The sequence below is a fragment of the Pristis pectinata genome, chromosome 7 (assembly GCF_009764475.1).
Source record: "Pristis pectinata isolate sPriPec2 chromosome 7, sPriPec2.1.pri, whole genome shotgun sequence".
NCBI classification, from domain to species: domain Eukaryota; kingdom Metazoa; phylum Chordata; class Chondrichthyes; order Rhinopristiformes; family Pristidae; genus Pristis; species Pristis pectinata.
Window position 1 is genome coordinate 3,375,465 of NC_067411.1, and position 15,933 is coordinate 3,391,397.

The window sequence follows — 15,933 nt, forward strand, 5'->3', positions numbered from 1 at the left end:
AAATGCCACTCTGATCCACAGCACTAATATTTAGGGAGCTAGTCTTCTGAATGATTAAATTTTAAGAATTATAATCTAATTGGTAAAAGCTAACCAAATTTCAAGTTGATTATTCTGTTTTAACTCTCAGACTGGCTCAAGAGACAAATGTTTCCAAACCAGAAGGTCCCTGGTTTGATCCCAAGTACTTTCTTATACAATCTCAGCAAGGCCGCAGTTGAGGTGCCTTGGATCTTCTGCGTTATGAAAATGAGACAAAGGGGAGAAAAGGTTCTACTATGTTCCCTGTTCTTATTGGAACTTCATGGATTCTACTAGAATTCTTAAAATGTGATGCATTCCACAGTGAAGCACCTCACTATCTAGTCTAAATTGAAGAGTGAACACCAGAAACCCCATAAGAGTGCAACTTTAATCTAGTAGAGGGCAACGAAGAGGGTTGGAGAAGAACAACAAATCCCTCTCCAACAGAAGCTTTCCTAAAATTACAACTGTCCCTTGAAAATATCTAATTTCTCTGCAATTTTGCTTTGGAACAGCTCACTAATATCCTAATTGTCATCTCCATTAAATTATGTGATAGCATAATGGTAAAGTGATAATGCATTTTCAGTAATACTTCCAACTGTCAAGACTGCTTTTATTTTAATGATATCACAATATAAATTATTTAACACAATTTACTAAATTGATGTTTAAGGAGTAAATGGGTGTAACTTAATTGTGAGATTCAATGTCCATAAACCACCAACTATGATGTACATTCCCATTACCTTCAATCAGCAAAGGCAAGGTAGTGGCTACTATTGAACATTCATTGAAATCATCTAAACTTCTCAATACCTTGGAAATGCTCTCATTTTTGCAAAGGAAAAGTCACCAACCTGAAACATTAACTCATTTTTCTCTCTGTAGATACTTCTTTAGCTGCTGAGTACACTATTTTTGCTTTTTACTCCTGCTCACAGTTTCCAGTTTTTAAAGGAATTGGGCATTAAATGTTTAATGTCCAAAGGAAAAAAATAAAATGCAGAACATCGACAACACTGACAAAACAGTACAATACCCAGGTTGTCATGTCACTAGACTAGCCACTCAGTGCTCACGTTCAAAAATCACAACAGGAAATTTTGCAAGCAAATTTAACGTATTTGGTTAGAATCAGAGGAAAAATTAAGAATGAAAGTCAAGGGACGTGGTTATAAATTGGTGCAGTGGGATTGACCCATCTACTTCCTGGTCTGTCGTACCATTTACTCCTGAACTCTTAAAATGCTCTTGAGGTAACTTCAAAAGAATAATTAGCACTGCCATGTCATGCCAAGAATGCATGTTTAAAAAAAATGGTGACTCAAGATAGAGTTTATTTTAATGTCTGGACAAAGATTTGAGTGTTCCACTTACATACCAACACAAGCAAATCTAGTGTCACTCTATTTACTGGGTGCAATAATACACTGACCAATTCAATGATCCAGAGGTTACTTATTACATCTTTATTTCCACAAAGCCCCCCCCTCCCCAAACAGATCAACTTACTTGAAAGATACAAGATCATGGGTTCTTCTGGGTGCATACGGTTTATTGCTGTACCATAATGAACAGTTTATTCAGTGACCAAACCATTTTGGGGTACATACAGCTTTCAAACATTGAAAGTGCCAACATCACGAAAGCTACAAGTAAATTTGACACCCAGAACATAAAAATTTTAAATGTCACCCTGCAACGTTTCTCCAAAAATGATTTTATGCAACAGGACAAACTATATTTTGTATAATTACATAACATTTACTCCAGAAAAAAAGGCCATTTATCCTGGCTGGTTTACACTGATTTTTTTTCCCCACATGGGTTTTATACCATTCTATTTCAGGTAACTCATCATATCTTATTTTTTGCCTCTGCCCTCATCTAGTTTCCCTGTTAATTAATCCAAGCTATACACTTAACCCCGGTGAGAGCAAATTTCACATCCTAACTATGCACTGAGTAAAGGTTTCTCATGAATTCTTCACAAAATGGATTAGTCACCATCTTATATGTATGAACTCATGGTTTGAATTCCCATTAGTGGAACATCTTAAAAAGAAAATACTCTATTAAACATTTAACAGTTTTAGAGATCTCTATATCTACAAATGATTAGAGTCATATAGCATGGAAACAGGCCTTTTGGCCCAATTGGTCCACGCCAACCAAGATGCCCATCTAAGCTAGTCCCATTTGCCTACATTTGGCCAATATCCCTTTAAACCCTTCCTATCCATGTACCTGTCCAAGTGCCTTTTAAATGTTGTTAATGTATTGGTATGGGTACCTGCCTCAACCACTTCCTCTGGCAGCTCATTCTGGCACCCTCTGGGTGAAAAAGTTGCCCCTCAGGTTCCTATTAAATCTCTCCCCTCTCACCATAAACTTATGCCCTCTAGATCTTGATTCCTCAACCCCATAAAAAAAGACTGTGTGCATTCACCCTATCTATGCCTCCCATGATTTTATACAACTCCATAAGATCACCCCTCATTCTCCAACGCTCTAATGAATGGAAGTCCCAACCTGCTCAACCTCTCTCCATAACTCAGTCCCTCGAGTCCCTGCAATATCCTCATAAATCATCTGCACTCTTTCCAGCTTAAAAGCATCTTTCCTATAGCAGGGTAACTAAAGCTGAACACAATACTCCAAATGTGGCCTCACCAATGTCTTTTTCAACGGCAAGATAACATCCCAACGTCTATACTCAATGCCCTGACTGAAGGCCAGCATGCCAAAAGCCTTCTTCACCATCCTGTCCACCTGGGATGCTACTTTCAGGCAACCATGTACTTGTACTCCTAGGTCCCTCTGTTCTACAACAGTCCCCAGGGCCCTATGGTTCATTACAATTGCATAGTGGTTTCCTCAGTTTTCCAATACTTTGATTAAACAGAATATCAATTCTTAGGAGTGATCTAGTCCTGTTACTTTGCAGTATGAAGTAAAGCTCCATTATAGCATCTAAATGGGTGATTGTTGGGAAGGCCATTTCAATTTCTCTGAAATGAGCTGCTTAACAGAGGAAGGTGCAGGACTGAGAGAAAATTGAAGGATAATTAAATTAGTTTTAAATTATTCCAGCGAACAGCCAATACAGATGGCCCATATGGACCATCTCCTGTGCTATAAAATGCATTGCTTCCATTGTGGAGCTGATTCCACTGAATTTGTAGAAGTTAGCAAGTCACCTGTGCATCTTACATGCAGCAACTTGCCATGCAAAAGCACATAGCAATTAAAATAAAAACAGAAAATGCTGGGAATACTCAGCAGGTCAGGCTACACCCCACGGAAAGGAAAACAGAGTTAATGTTTCAGGTTGAAGACCCTTCATCAGAACTGGGAAGGAGACAAAAGAAGCTTGTTAAGCTGAAGGGAGGTGGGGGGGGGGGTGAGGGGGAGACATGTCTCTGATAGGATAAGCCAGGGTGACCATGGGGAGAAGCTGTAAACAAGAAATAAGGTTAGATGTTTAATGAGTGAATAGGAACAGAGAGAGATTGAGAAGATGGACAAAAGAACATAGACAAAAGAATGTCAAAGTCGCAAAATGCAGAGCAGGAAGACATGCCTGGCAGGTCAGGCTCCACATATCCACCACTCCCAAGGGAAAAATAAACAAGCTAGACAGTCAATATCAGAGATAGACAACTGATTGACACAGAAATTTAACTTGAACTGAAGATGTAGAATTCAATATCGAGTCCGGAAGGCTGCAACGTGCCAAGGAAAATGCGTTGGGCCGTGACAGTACAGGAGGCCACAGATCGAGTGGAATGGAGAACTAATGTTGCAGGCAACTGTAAACTCAGGGTTACCACTGCAGAATGAATGCAGGTGCTCCACAAAAATGTCACCCAAACTAGATTTGGTTTCTCCAATGTAGAGGAGACCACATTGTTAACACCGAATGCAGTATACTACATTTGAAAAAGTGCAAGTTAATCACTGCTTCATCTGGAAAGACTGTTTGGGTCCCTGGATGGTAGGAAGGGAAGAGGTGAAAGGACAAGTGTTGCATCATCAGTGGCTTCAAGGGAAAGTGCCATAAGGGGGTGGTTGGTGGGAATGGAAGGATAGACCAGGGAGTTGCAAAGAGCACGGTCCCTGCAAAATGCTGAAAGGGGAAGATGTGTTTTGTAGTGGAATGTCTTTGAAGGTGGCGGAAAGTGCAGAGAATAATCCATTGAATGTGGAGGTTGGTAGAGTGGAAGGTCAAGACCAGGGGAACCCTATCCTTGTTCTGTCCCAGAGGAGAAGGGGTGAGAGCAGAGGCACAGAAAATGGATCAGATGTGGCAAAGGGCTTTGTTAATCATGGTAGAGGAACATAGAATATAATAGCACAGTACAGGCCCTTCGGCCCACAATGTTGTGTCGACATTTTATCCTGCTCTAAGATCTATCTAACCCTTCCCTCCCACATGGCTCCCCATTTCTCTATCATTCATTTGCCATTCTAAGTTCTAAGATACTTGTGTGAGTCTGTAGGCTACCTCCCGAGATGAAGACAGAAAAAGAATGGAAGCGACAGAGGGCAGGGTGGAAGTTGACAGCAAAAGTAATGAAATTGTCGAGTTCAGCATGAGTGCAGGAGGCAGCACCAATGCAGTCATCGATGTATCAGAAAGAATTGAGGGAGTGGGTCCAGTTACAACTGAAACAAAGCCTGTTCCACACATCCCACAAAAAGACAGGCACATCTTGGACCCACATGAAGGCCCATGGCTACACTTTTGGAAATTAAGTGAGCATTGTCCAGTCTAATTTATTCTAATGGACAGATAAAGGCTCCAGTTACAGTAAATATCGATACACAATTCTAAATCACGTTAATCCACCTTTTTCCAATTTCCCTTCAGAAACAGATTTGGTATTTCAGGTCAATGACTCTTCATCAGAATAATTCCAATGAAAGATCAATGAGCTGAAATGTTAACTCTGTTTCTCTCTCCACAGTTGCTGCCTAACTTGCTTAGCATCAGCAGTACTTCATTTTTGAAAAGGAGTGAGGTATTTGTTCACCCTCAAAGAATGAGCACTTCAGAAACTGAAAAAAAAAACTAGCAGATCCATGAAACCGTGGCCCCAAAAGAATGCACATTTTGAAGAGGAAGGGGAAAAGCACCCAAGCTGCAGAAGGAGGCTTCAAAATCCTGGCAGATCTTATGTTACTGCAAAAAAGAAACCTCATTTTCAAAACGGATCATGACATTCAATTGTCTCGTTGTCTTGGTGAAGCAGCCAGCATAATCAAAGACCCCACCCACCCGGAACATTCTCTCTTCTCTCCTCTTCCATCGGGTAGAAGATACAGGAGTCTGAGGGCACGTACCACCAGACTTAAGGACAGCTTCTACCCCACAGTGATAAGACTATTGAACAGTTCCCTTATACAATGAGATGGACTATGACCTCACGATCTACCTTGTTGTGACCTTGCACCTTATGGCACTGTACTCTCTCTGCAGCTGTGACACTTTACTCTGTACTGTTATTGATTTTACCTGTACTAACTCAATGTAACTGCACTGTGTAATGAATTGACCTGTAAGATCGGTTTGTAAGACAAGTTTTTAACTGTACCTCGGTACAAGTGACAATAATAAACCAATACCAATCATTGTATTTGAGTCAACATACTAGAGAGAAAACATTGACTGAAGATGATTTTTTCAAGCCTGTTTTCCCATCCTACCCCCTATCCCCAGAGCAGGCATCCTGCATCCATTATCCCCAATCCAATTCCAAAGCAGGGCTCAATGCACTCTCTTGCCCACAGTTGGGTCCAAGACCAACAGGTTCCTGAGGCCAACTAAGCATGTTTTATGCCCAAAAAATGTTGTACTTTAGCCTCAGGAGCAACAAACTTCTAATTGGTGGATACCACCCATACCATGTATACAAATAAGACAATTTCTTTCATTTCATATTTTTCCTAAATGTCATCAACACACGGTAGTGTAGCGGTTAGCATAACGCTATTACAGCACCAGCGACCCAGGTTCAATTCCGGTCATCATCTGTAAGGTGTTTGTACGTTCTCCCCGTGTCCGCGTCGGTTTCCTCCGGGTGTTCCAGTTTCCTCCCACATTCCAAAGACGTACAGGTTAGGAGCTGTGGGCAGGCTATGTTGGTGCTGGAAGAGTGGTGACACTTGCAGGCTGCCCCCAGTACATACTTAGCAACGCAAAAACAAGAATTTCACTGTGTTTCGATGTACATGTGACTAATAAATAAATATCTTATATAATAAGACCTCTTATCTTAAAGATTCATATCCACCACAGCAAATAACATTCCCTGCAGGCACAACAAAAATTTGCAAGGATAAAATTACAAGATTGTTGAATGCTGTTCTCATCTCAAGTGGTACAGAATAACATAACTGCACACATTATACCAGCTTTCAAAAATTCATGTGGGCAAATTACAGCATGCTGTCAGAACAGACACTATTTTGAATGGAATAATGAATCCTAATTGACAAAATCCTGCAACACAACAGCTAAAAAGTGGAAATATTAAAACACCAGGCAAATGAGAGAAATACAACGCTCATGTTTCCCTCAGGTACACCCTCCAAACACAGGCTGCAAAAGACATCCATTAAACCCCTGGCATCCAGCACAGTTAGGGCTGTTGTATGAATGCAAGTCCATGATGGTACATGGGGGAACTTAAAAATTTAGTTCCAATTATGAATCTCTATTAATTTAAAAAATTCTTGCCCTTCCTCTCTACCTCAGGTATCTATGTTGCAGGCAAGCCATGACCAAACTCTTACCCCTTCATTCCTCAATGGGTAGAGCAATCATTCCAGGTGCTTAAAATCAGTGTTTAGGGGTACTATTAGAAACAATTCTGAGGAAAGGAATTAATCTAGACATGGAAAGGCAAAGGTTAATCAAAGATAGTGAGCATGGCTTTTTAAGGGGGAGACCCTGTCTGACCAATTTGATTGAAATTTTCAAAGATATAAAAAGCTGTATTGATGAGGGAGGTATGGCTAATAGACTACATGGATTTCAGTACGGCTTCTGACAAAATCCCACTTGGGAGACTAGTCCCAAAGGTTAGAGCAGTGGGATCCAAGGAAAATTGGATTCACAATTCACTTGGTTATAGGAAGCAGTGATGATGGAGGGTTGTTCTTATAAATAGAAACCAGTGGTGTACCACACAGATTTGTGCAGGGATCCTTACTTTTTGATATACAAAATTACAGACAGCACAGATAGGGTAGATAGTAATAAACTGTTCCCTATTGCAAAGATGTCTATTACTAGAATAATAACAAGAATGTTGCCGGGTCTTCAGGAGTTGAGTTACAGGGAAAGACTGAGCATGTTAGGACTTTATTCCTTGGAGCAGAGAAGAATGAGGGGAGATATGATAGAGGTTTACAAAATGATGAGGGGCATAGACAAAGAGTTAATGCAAGTAGGCTCTTTCCACCTAGATTAGGAGAGATAATTACGAGAGGACATGGCTTTAGGGTGAAAGGGGAAAGGTTTAGGGGGAACATTAGGAGGAACTTCTTCACTGAAAGAGTGGTGGGAGTGTGGAATGGGCTGCCATCTGATGTGGTAAATGCGGGCTCGCTCTTAACTTTTAAGAGTAAATTGGATAGATACATGGACAAGAGTGGTCTGGAGGCAGGTAGATGGGACTAGCAGAATAATGTTTCGGCACAGATTAGAAGGGCCAAATGGCCTGTTTTCTGTGCTGTAGTTTTCTATGGTTCTATGGGGTACAGGTTTAAAGTAAGGGGTGGCACTGTTTAGAAGGAAATCTGCATGTAGTGCAGAAGCTCACAACCCAGATTCATAACCAACATCTCCTCATGGGAAATAAATGGTGCACTTACCACTGATGTCCAGATCCCAAGAAGTGAATAAAATAAAACTTCAGACTTACAAGATGTGATACGTGAGCTAACAGTGGAACAAATGACCAAGCAACTTGTCCAAAAACTCAACTGATTCACTGATGACCCTTAGAGAAGAGAAGCTGTCATCACAATCCACTATTCATGGCTCCACTCCTTGAAGCATTGAGCTGATTTCCATATTGTATTGTATTGTATTGCAAGTGTCACCCACATCCCACAAACAACTGCTTTTAAATTAAGAATAATCCAGCTTTACAAACATAATCTACTTACATCAGTTTATGGAGATTCCCAGCAGAACACCATTCCTTTCACCAAATAAATTATATAATATTTGATGTAAAGCTTTCTGTGCAAGTCTGTGCAACAAATTGATGGTGTTATTTCCAACATTACAACAGTGGTTACATTTCATCAAAATTATATTATTGGCTCTAAGCTCCTCTGAATGTCTTGAAAGGGACAGAAAAGATGCCTTCTAGCCACCCTGAAAACCACAGGTCTGAAACTTGTTTGCAGTTATTTGTTGACTTATCCATTTTACAATTCTATAATTCGACATAAAAATAAGCTCAGTCATCATCATAATGTAGGAAAATGCAACAATTTGCAAACAGTGAAAAAAAATGCAGTGGGTTGAGCAGCAGTGGGAGTGGCAAGGGGGGGGGGGGGGGGGGGAATTGTTAACTTTTCAGGTCGAGTCCCTGTATTCAAACTGAGAGTGGAGAGGGAAGATGGGCAGTGTAAAGAGAAGGGGAGGGGTGAGATAGGTGGACCCAGAAGGGGTGAAGGATGATGGGCAGAAGGAGCCAGGAGGGGAAGGAGTGGAATTGGGAGACATGTACAGGTGGGTGATATGTGGAAGCAGACAAGGAAAACAAAAGGGCAGTTGGAGTCAGGTGGGAAGAGGGGAGGGTGAAGGTGGGGACACAAAGGCTGCAGTGCTGGGAATCTGATATACTGTATTACCTCTTTCCACAGATGCTGCCTACAATAACCACTGAGATAATGACATGCAGCCTTGAGGCTCCATGGTACACTGTATTTACCCAAGATCACAAATACTAAAAGCTCAAATACAATAAAAAAAAACTACAGGAGTGCTATATATTTAAACAGCTGCTGTCTTCTTACATTGTAAACTTTAACAATTTTATTTCGATAATCTAGGCAGCACTGGAATCAATCTGTTCAAATGCACCAGACTAATTGCAGCAATAACCTCAAGTAAAACATTATCTGCAGCTTATTGTATTGTTTGTTGGTGCTGTGTGTAAATTAGCTGTATGATTCCTATATCACCACACTTCAAACACGTTTCATAAGATGTACAATGTTTTCAGTACCCAGAGAATATGAATGGTTCTGCTGAGATTTTGTTTTCACTTTGAAAGGTTTTGTTTTCACTTCAGAGTGACTTTCAGATTTTGGGGCTTCAAAAAAGAATCTCAGCCTCTCAGATGCCGAAACTTTTGCAATTAATTCACGTAATTCACCAACCACATAAATTAATGGTCTGAAAGCTTTGGCCATTTAATGCTTGAATTCCTCCCCTACTAGTCGATGAAGAAACCCACAGCTAGAACAACACCAGAAAATGATTCCATTGTAATAAATAGTTGAGGATGGTTGAGGAAGAGTTCAATCCACAGAAGTAGATTATCTAAGTAACCCATTCTTAGTATATTTCCACAGTAATTTTTCTCTGATGGGAATTCTACATTGATATCTAGAAGTCATAATCATTGAAAGAATCTATTAACAATTTGAATGAGGATGTAGGTGGCATGATTAATAGGTTTGCGAATGACATCAAAATTAGTGGTATAGTGTACAGTGAAGAAAGTTGTCTAAGGTTATGACAGGATCTAGGTCAACTGGGAAAGTGGAACGGCAGATGGAATTTAACTTGGACAAGTACAAAGTGATGCATTTTGGGATGTTAAACCAGGCCAGGACATATACAGGAAATGACAGAGCCCAGGAGAGTGCTGTAGAATGGAGAAAATTAGAGGGACAAGTACACAGTTCCTTAAAAGTGGTGACACAGATAGACAAGGTAGTAAAGGCAGCATATGGCACGTTTGCCTTTATTGGACAGGGCATTGAGTACGTGAGTTGGAACGTCATATTACAGCTGTACTAGACATTGGTGAGACCATACCTGGAATACTGTGTATAGTTCTGCTCACCATACTATCGGAAGGATGTGATTAAGCTAGAGAGTGTGCAGAAAAGATTCACAAGGATGTTGGTGGGACTGGAGGGCTTGAGTTACAAGGACTGTTTTCCCTGGGACGAAGGAGGCTGTGCGGTGTCCTTATAGAGTTTTATAAAATCATGATGGGCATCAACAAGATGGGTTGTCACAGTCTTTTTCCCAGGGTAGGGGAGTCTAAAACTAGAGGTCATAGCTTTAAGATGAGAGGGGAAAGATTTAAAGGGGACACGAGAGGCAAGCGTTTCCACACAGAGAGTGGTGGGTATATGGAAGAAGCTGCCAGAGGAAATGGTAGAGGCAGGTACAATTACATCATTTAAAAGACATTTGGTCAGTTTCATGGATAAGAAAGGTTGAGAGGGAAATGGGCCAAATGGGACTAGCTCAGGAAGGCACCTTAGTCGGCACAGACGAATTGAGGTGAAGGGCCAGTTTCTGCACTGTATATCTAGGATTCTAATGAAACACAGGAATATCCATCAAGTTTCCTAATGGATTCCTAATCCTAACCAATTGCTGCGTAAAAAGGTTTCCCTTCTGTCGCTTGTGGTCCTTTTGCTAATATCCTTTATTCCATGTTCTCTAGTTCTTGACCTTCTGCCAATGTGAACAGTTTTTCTCTGTATAATCCCACGATCAGAAATACTTCTATCACATTCCGCCTTGACCTCCACTATTCCAAGGAAATCAACCCCAGCTTCTCCAGTTTATGCACAAGATCAGGTACGATAACTTTTAAAAGACAATTGGACAGGTACATGGATAGAAACGGTTTAGAAGGATATGGGTATAAAGGCAAATGGGACTAGCTCGGATGGGCATCTTGGTCGGCATGGACCAGTTGGGCCGAAGAGCCTGTTTCTGTGCTCGGTGACTAAAATTCCTTTCCCTGGAATTACTCAAGTAAATCTCTTCTCTACCATCCCCTAAAGGTCTTCACATCTCCAAGTGGACATAATACGCCAGATGTGAAATGTCAACGCTGATATCTTGGGCACTTTACCTCAAAATCAAAAGTTCAATACATTACTTTCTTATCTCCTTTAATCATTAAAAAGAAACTGGTTCACAGACCTAAAAAGCAGTTTGGAAACTAGAACCAATGGGGTCAGAAAGTAAATGTTGAGAGTTTCCAAAAGCATCATTAAATACACAAATCTATTCACTTGAAATGTTTTAATGCCTTGCTTAAATAAGTGAAAAGGTAAATCTCATAGAAACAATAACAGTAATTTTTTAGCTAAATTAAATTTTCTCTTAAATTAGCAATATAATTAATACTGTGAAAATGTAAAAATTGAATTGATCTTGTATTCAAAACAAATCTTCCATTTTTTTTAAAGAAACAAACCTAAAATACATTCATCAACTGGTCCCTCAGAAAGCACAATGATCTTTCCATTTTTGGAGGACTAACCAGGCTAGGAGATACACAACGAATGGAAGGACCATAGGAAGTACTGAGAAACAATGCGAACTTGGTGTCCATATCCAAGTATCCCTGAAGGCAGCAGCACAGATAGACAAGGTGGTTAACAAGGCATACAGGATACTTGCCTTCATTAGCTGGGGCACAGAATACAAGTGCATCCCTGTAAAGCATCAGTTAAGTCATAACTTAAGCAATGTGTTCATTTCTGAGCATCACACAAGGATGTGGTTATACTGGAGAGGGTGCAGAGGATATTCAGGAGGTTGTCCAAGGTGGAGCAGCTAGAACATCAGGAGACAGAGCTTTGAGATGAGACTGGATAGGCTGGGTTTGTTTTCCTTGGAGCAGAGAAGGCTGTGTGGGAAGCTTATTGAGGTATACAAAACAAACAACAATATAGATAGGGTAGATAATGAAAAACTTTTCCCTTAGCAGACATTTCTATAACCAGAGGGCATAGGTCTAATATAAGGTAGCAGATTTAGAGAGGATCTGAAGAATTTTTCCACCTAAGTAGACTCACAATATTTTTTGAAGTATTTAGATTAGCACATGGATCGGCAAAGCACACAAGGATGTGGGCCAAGTGCTGGAAAATGGGAATAGTATAGGTAGGTATTCAATGACCAACACAGGCATGATGTCCAAAGGGATTTTTACCATGCTGTATGATTCTTTGACTCTAATAAACCTGCAGTAAAATGGCATTATGGACCCTAACTGACAGATACATGATTAGGACATTCTTAATTATTGCTGTTATCTGTTTAATGAATTTTTAAAAAAATCAGATTTTCCCTGAAGATATTTAAAAAATGCACAAATGCAAAGCCTTTTTAAATGCTGATGGGAAATTATGGTAGAACATTTATTCTGCTTGTGGAGAATATAAAACTAGGTATCATAATTAGAAGGCAAACAATCCAAAAGAAGAAAAATTTCTTAACCCAAAGTATGGTTGCAAGTACCTATATAATTGAGTGGTTGGGGTAAAGGGCAAGAGAACTTAAAATAGCTGGAATTGAAGGAGGGCCATGTGAAGAACGTCTCGTATAAACCATTTCCGCCAAATAATCTTTGCGCTGTAAAAAGTACCTCAAGTACATTAATGTGCCTTTAAGTGTTAAGAGTGCTGTTGGGCGAGCAAGCATGATGATTTCACACAGCAATATTTTCTCTCGAAAAAAAACTTGACAAAATTATGAAAGGATTTCCACAGAATCATACAACAGACGCAGAGTGAGTTTTTTCCAATAATAAACACAAGAAGGTCGGCAAGAAATCGTATGAGGAATTCAGGGGGGAAAAAAAAAAACATTTTTAACCAGAAAACTAGCTGTCATGGGAGAGGTTGAGTCCATGGTTCATGGTTGAGTATAGATTAGCACAAGGGAGAAGGAACCAGAGAGATGCGCTGGTGCACCGAGATAAGACAGGAGGATCACTGACTGGCTGGCCTGAGTGACTTGTTTTAGTAAACGACGTGCCACCCCACAGAGAAGAAACCAGGCTATTAAGTGAATGGAAATAACTGGGCAAAATACCAAAAACATCCTGCTTCATTAAAAAAAAACGCCGCAACACATTTCTGCTTTGGTTTAAATATGAAGCCCTGCCCGTAAGGCTGACAGCTAAAGCTGCGCCAGAAAAAGACGAAGATAGTACCCTAGTTTAGAAAGGGGGGCAAGAAAGTGGATTAAAAACTCCCCAGGAGAAACGAATGACCCAAACTCTCCAATTCCGGCAAATTCAACTCACAATTACTCAGCATGACGCCGGAAAACTCGGCAAACGGGAATCACAGACTTAAAATAGATGAGACTCGGGCATCGGGCAAGTGTCGCCCCCAATAACTCACCGGGTTTCCCGGGGTCCAGGGACTGCGGGCGCCGAGGCTTCAGTGGGAGAGCCGCTTACCGCTCCATCCCCTGGGGGTGAACCAGCTCCGGGGAGGGCTCCAGCCGCTCCCGGGGATGAGGCCTGCGGACAGCGGCCCCCGGCGCTCCGACCTTCCCTCGACGGCAGCACCGACTGGCGAACGGTGGGGAAGCCCTGCCTGCCCGCCCGCCCCACACACACGCAGACTGAGGGACGACGGGCACTGACAGGAGGCGCGGGCGGGCCCGCGGGTCGCCCCGGAGCCAAGGCGCAGGCGCGGGACGGGCGCGGGGGCGGGGACCGTTAGGGCGGGAAGCGCGCGGGCGGAGCGGTGCGAGGCGCGAGGGAGCGCACCCCGGGAGAGGGAGGGAGCGCACCCCGGGAGAGGGAGGGAGCGCACCACTAGGAGAGGGAGGGAGCGCACCCCGGGAGAGGGAGGGAGCGCACCACTAGGAGAGGGAGGGAGCGCACCCCGGGAGAGGGAGGGAGCGCACCCCTAGGAGACGGAGGGAGCGCACCCCGGGAGAGGGAGGGAGCGCACCCCGGGAGAGGGAGGGAGCGCACCCCGGGAGAGGGAGGGAGCGCACCCCTAGGAGACGGAGGGAGCGCACCCCGGGAGAGGGAGGGAGCGCACCTCTAGGAGAGGGAGCGCACCCCGGGAGAGGGAGGGAGCGCACCCCTAGGAGAGGGAGGGAGCGCACCCCGGGAGAGGGAGGGAGCGCACCCCTAGGAGAGGGAGGGAGCGCACCCCGGGAGAGGGAGGGAGCGCACCCCTAGGAGAGGGAGCGCACCCCGGGAGAGGGAGGGAGCGCACCCCTAGGAGAGGGAGGGAGCGCACCCCCGGGAGAGGGAGGGAGTGCACCCCTAGGAGAGGGAGCGCACCCCGGGAGAGGGAGGGAGCGCACCCACGGAGAGGGAGGGAGCGCACCCCTAGGAGAGGGAGCGCACCCCTAGGAGACGGAGGGAGCGCACCCCGGGAGAGGGAGGGAGCGCACCACTAGGAGAGGGAGGGAGCGCACCCCGGGAGAGGGAGGGAGCGCACCCCTAGGAGAGGGAGGGAGCGCACTTCGGGAGAGGGAGCGCACCCCGGGAGAGGGAGGGAGTGCACCCCTAAGAGAGAGGGAGCGCACCCCGGGAGAGGGAGGGAGCGCACCCCTAGGAGAGGGAGGGAGCGCACTTCGGGAGAGGGAGCGCACCCCGGGAGAGGGAGGGAGCGCACCCCAAGGAGAGGGAGGGAGCGCACCCCGGGAGAGGGAGGGAGCACACCCCTGGGAGAGGGAGGGAGGGAGGGAGCGCACCCCGGGAGAGGGAGGGAGCGTACCCCCGGGAGAGGGAGGGAGGGAGTGCACCCGGGATAGGGAGCGCACCCTGGGAGAGGGAGCGCACCTCGGGAGAGGGAGGGAGCACATCCCAGGAGAGGGAGCGCACCCCAGGAGAGGGAGGGTGCGCGTACCCCTGGGAGAGGGAGTGCACCCCGGGAAAGAGAGGGAGGGAGGGAGCGCACCTCCGGGAGAGAGAGGGAGGGAGGGAGCATACCCCAGGAGAGGGAGGGAGGTATCCTCAGGGAGAAGGAGAGTGAGGGGGGAGGGAGGGAGCGACCCTCAGGGAGAAAGGGAGGGAGGGACCCGGAGAGAGGGACCCTCAGGGAGGTAGGGGGAGACCCTCAGAGAGAGGGAGGGACCCTCAGGGAGAGGGAGGGAGGGACCGACCTCGGGAGAGGGAAGGAGGGAGAGAACAGGGCGAGGGACGGACCCTCAGGGAGCAAGGGAGGGAGAGGGAGCGTGAGACCCCAGGAGGAGAGATGGAGAGACCCCAGGGGGAGGCAGGGAGAGACCCTTGGGCAGACCCTCGGGGAGAGGGATGAAGCGACCCCTGGGGAGAGGGAGGGAAAGGCACTCAGGGAGAGACCCTCAGGTAGAGAGGGAGGAAGAGACCTTCTGGGAGGGAGGGAAAGACTTTCAGGGAGAGGTAGAGAGAGACCCTTGGGTAGAGAAGAATGGAGAGACCCTCAGAGGAAGGGAGGGAGAGAGGGGGACCTAGATATACATGGAGAGAGAGAGAGAGATACCTGTGTGCTTTCTTTATCTACCTATGCTGCCATCATAAGGGATCCTTGGACACAAAGGCCCCTCTGTTCCCCAATATTCCCTAAGGCACTGCTATTTAAATTAATTATGTCATTTAATCCATAAAAATGTGAGTTATGCACATGAGGAAGCTGAAACAAGGCCAGTGAATATAATAAACAGGAGTATTCAGAGAACAGAGACCTTGGGTGTTTCTGTGCATAGATCTAAAAAAGGTAGCAGAACTAGCCAATAGGGAGTAGGCCTTTTGGCCCTTTATGCCTGCTCTGCCATTCAATGAGATCATGGCTAACCTTTTACCTTTGTACCACTTTCCCACCTTTAATTCCCTTAGTATCAAAAAATCTGTGGATCTGTGTCTTGAAGGGCTATCTCCGGGTGAG

General features: G+C 44.4%; 1 protein-coding gene across 2 annotated transcripts in view; it reads right to left on the reverse strand.

The window, feature by feature from the left end:
- LOC127572644 (leukemia inhibitory factor receptor-like) overlaps positions 1-15,933 on the reverse strand; it is a 199,841-nt gene that overhangs the window by 132,222 nt on the left and 51,686 nt on the right. The window contains exon 1 of one of the 2 annotated variants that reach the window (XM_052020121.1): positions 13,444-13,703. The exons of the other annotated variant lie outside the window; for it this stretch is intronic. The gene's annotated coding sequence lies outside the window, so the exon portion shown is untranslated. Of the gene's footprint in view, positions 1-13,443; positions 13,704-15,933 lie in introns of those variants that run through there. 2 annotated transcript variants of the gene reach the window in all.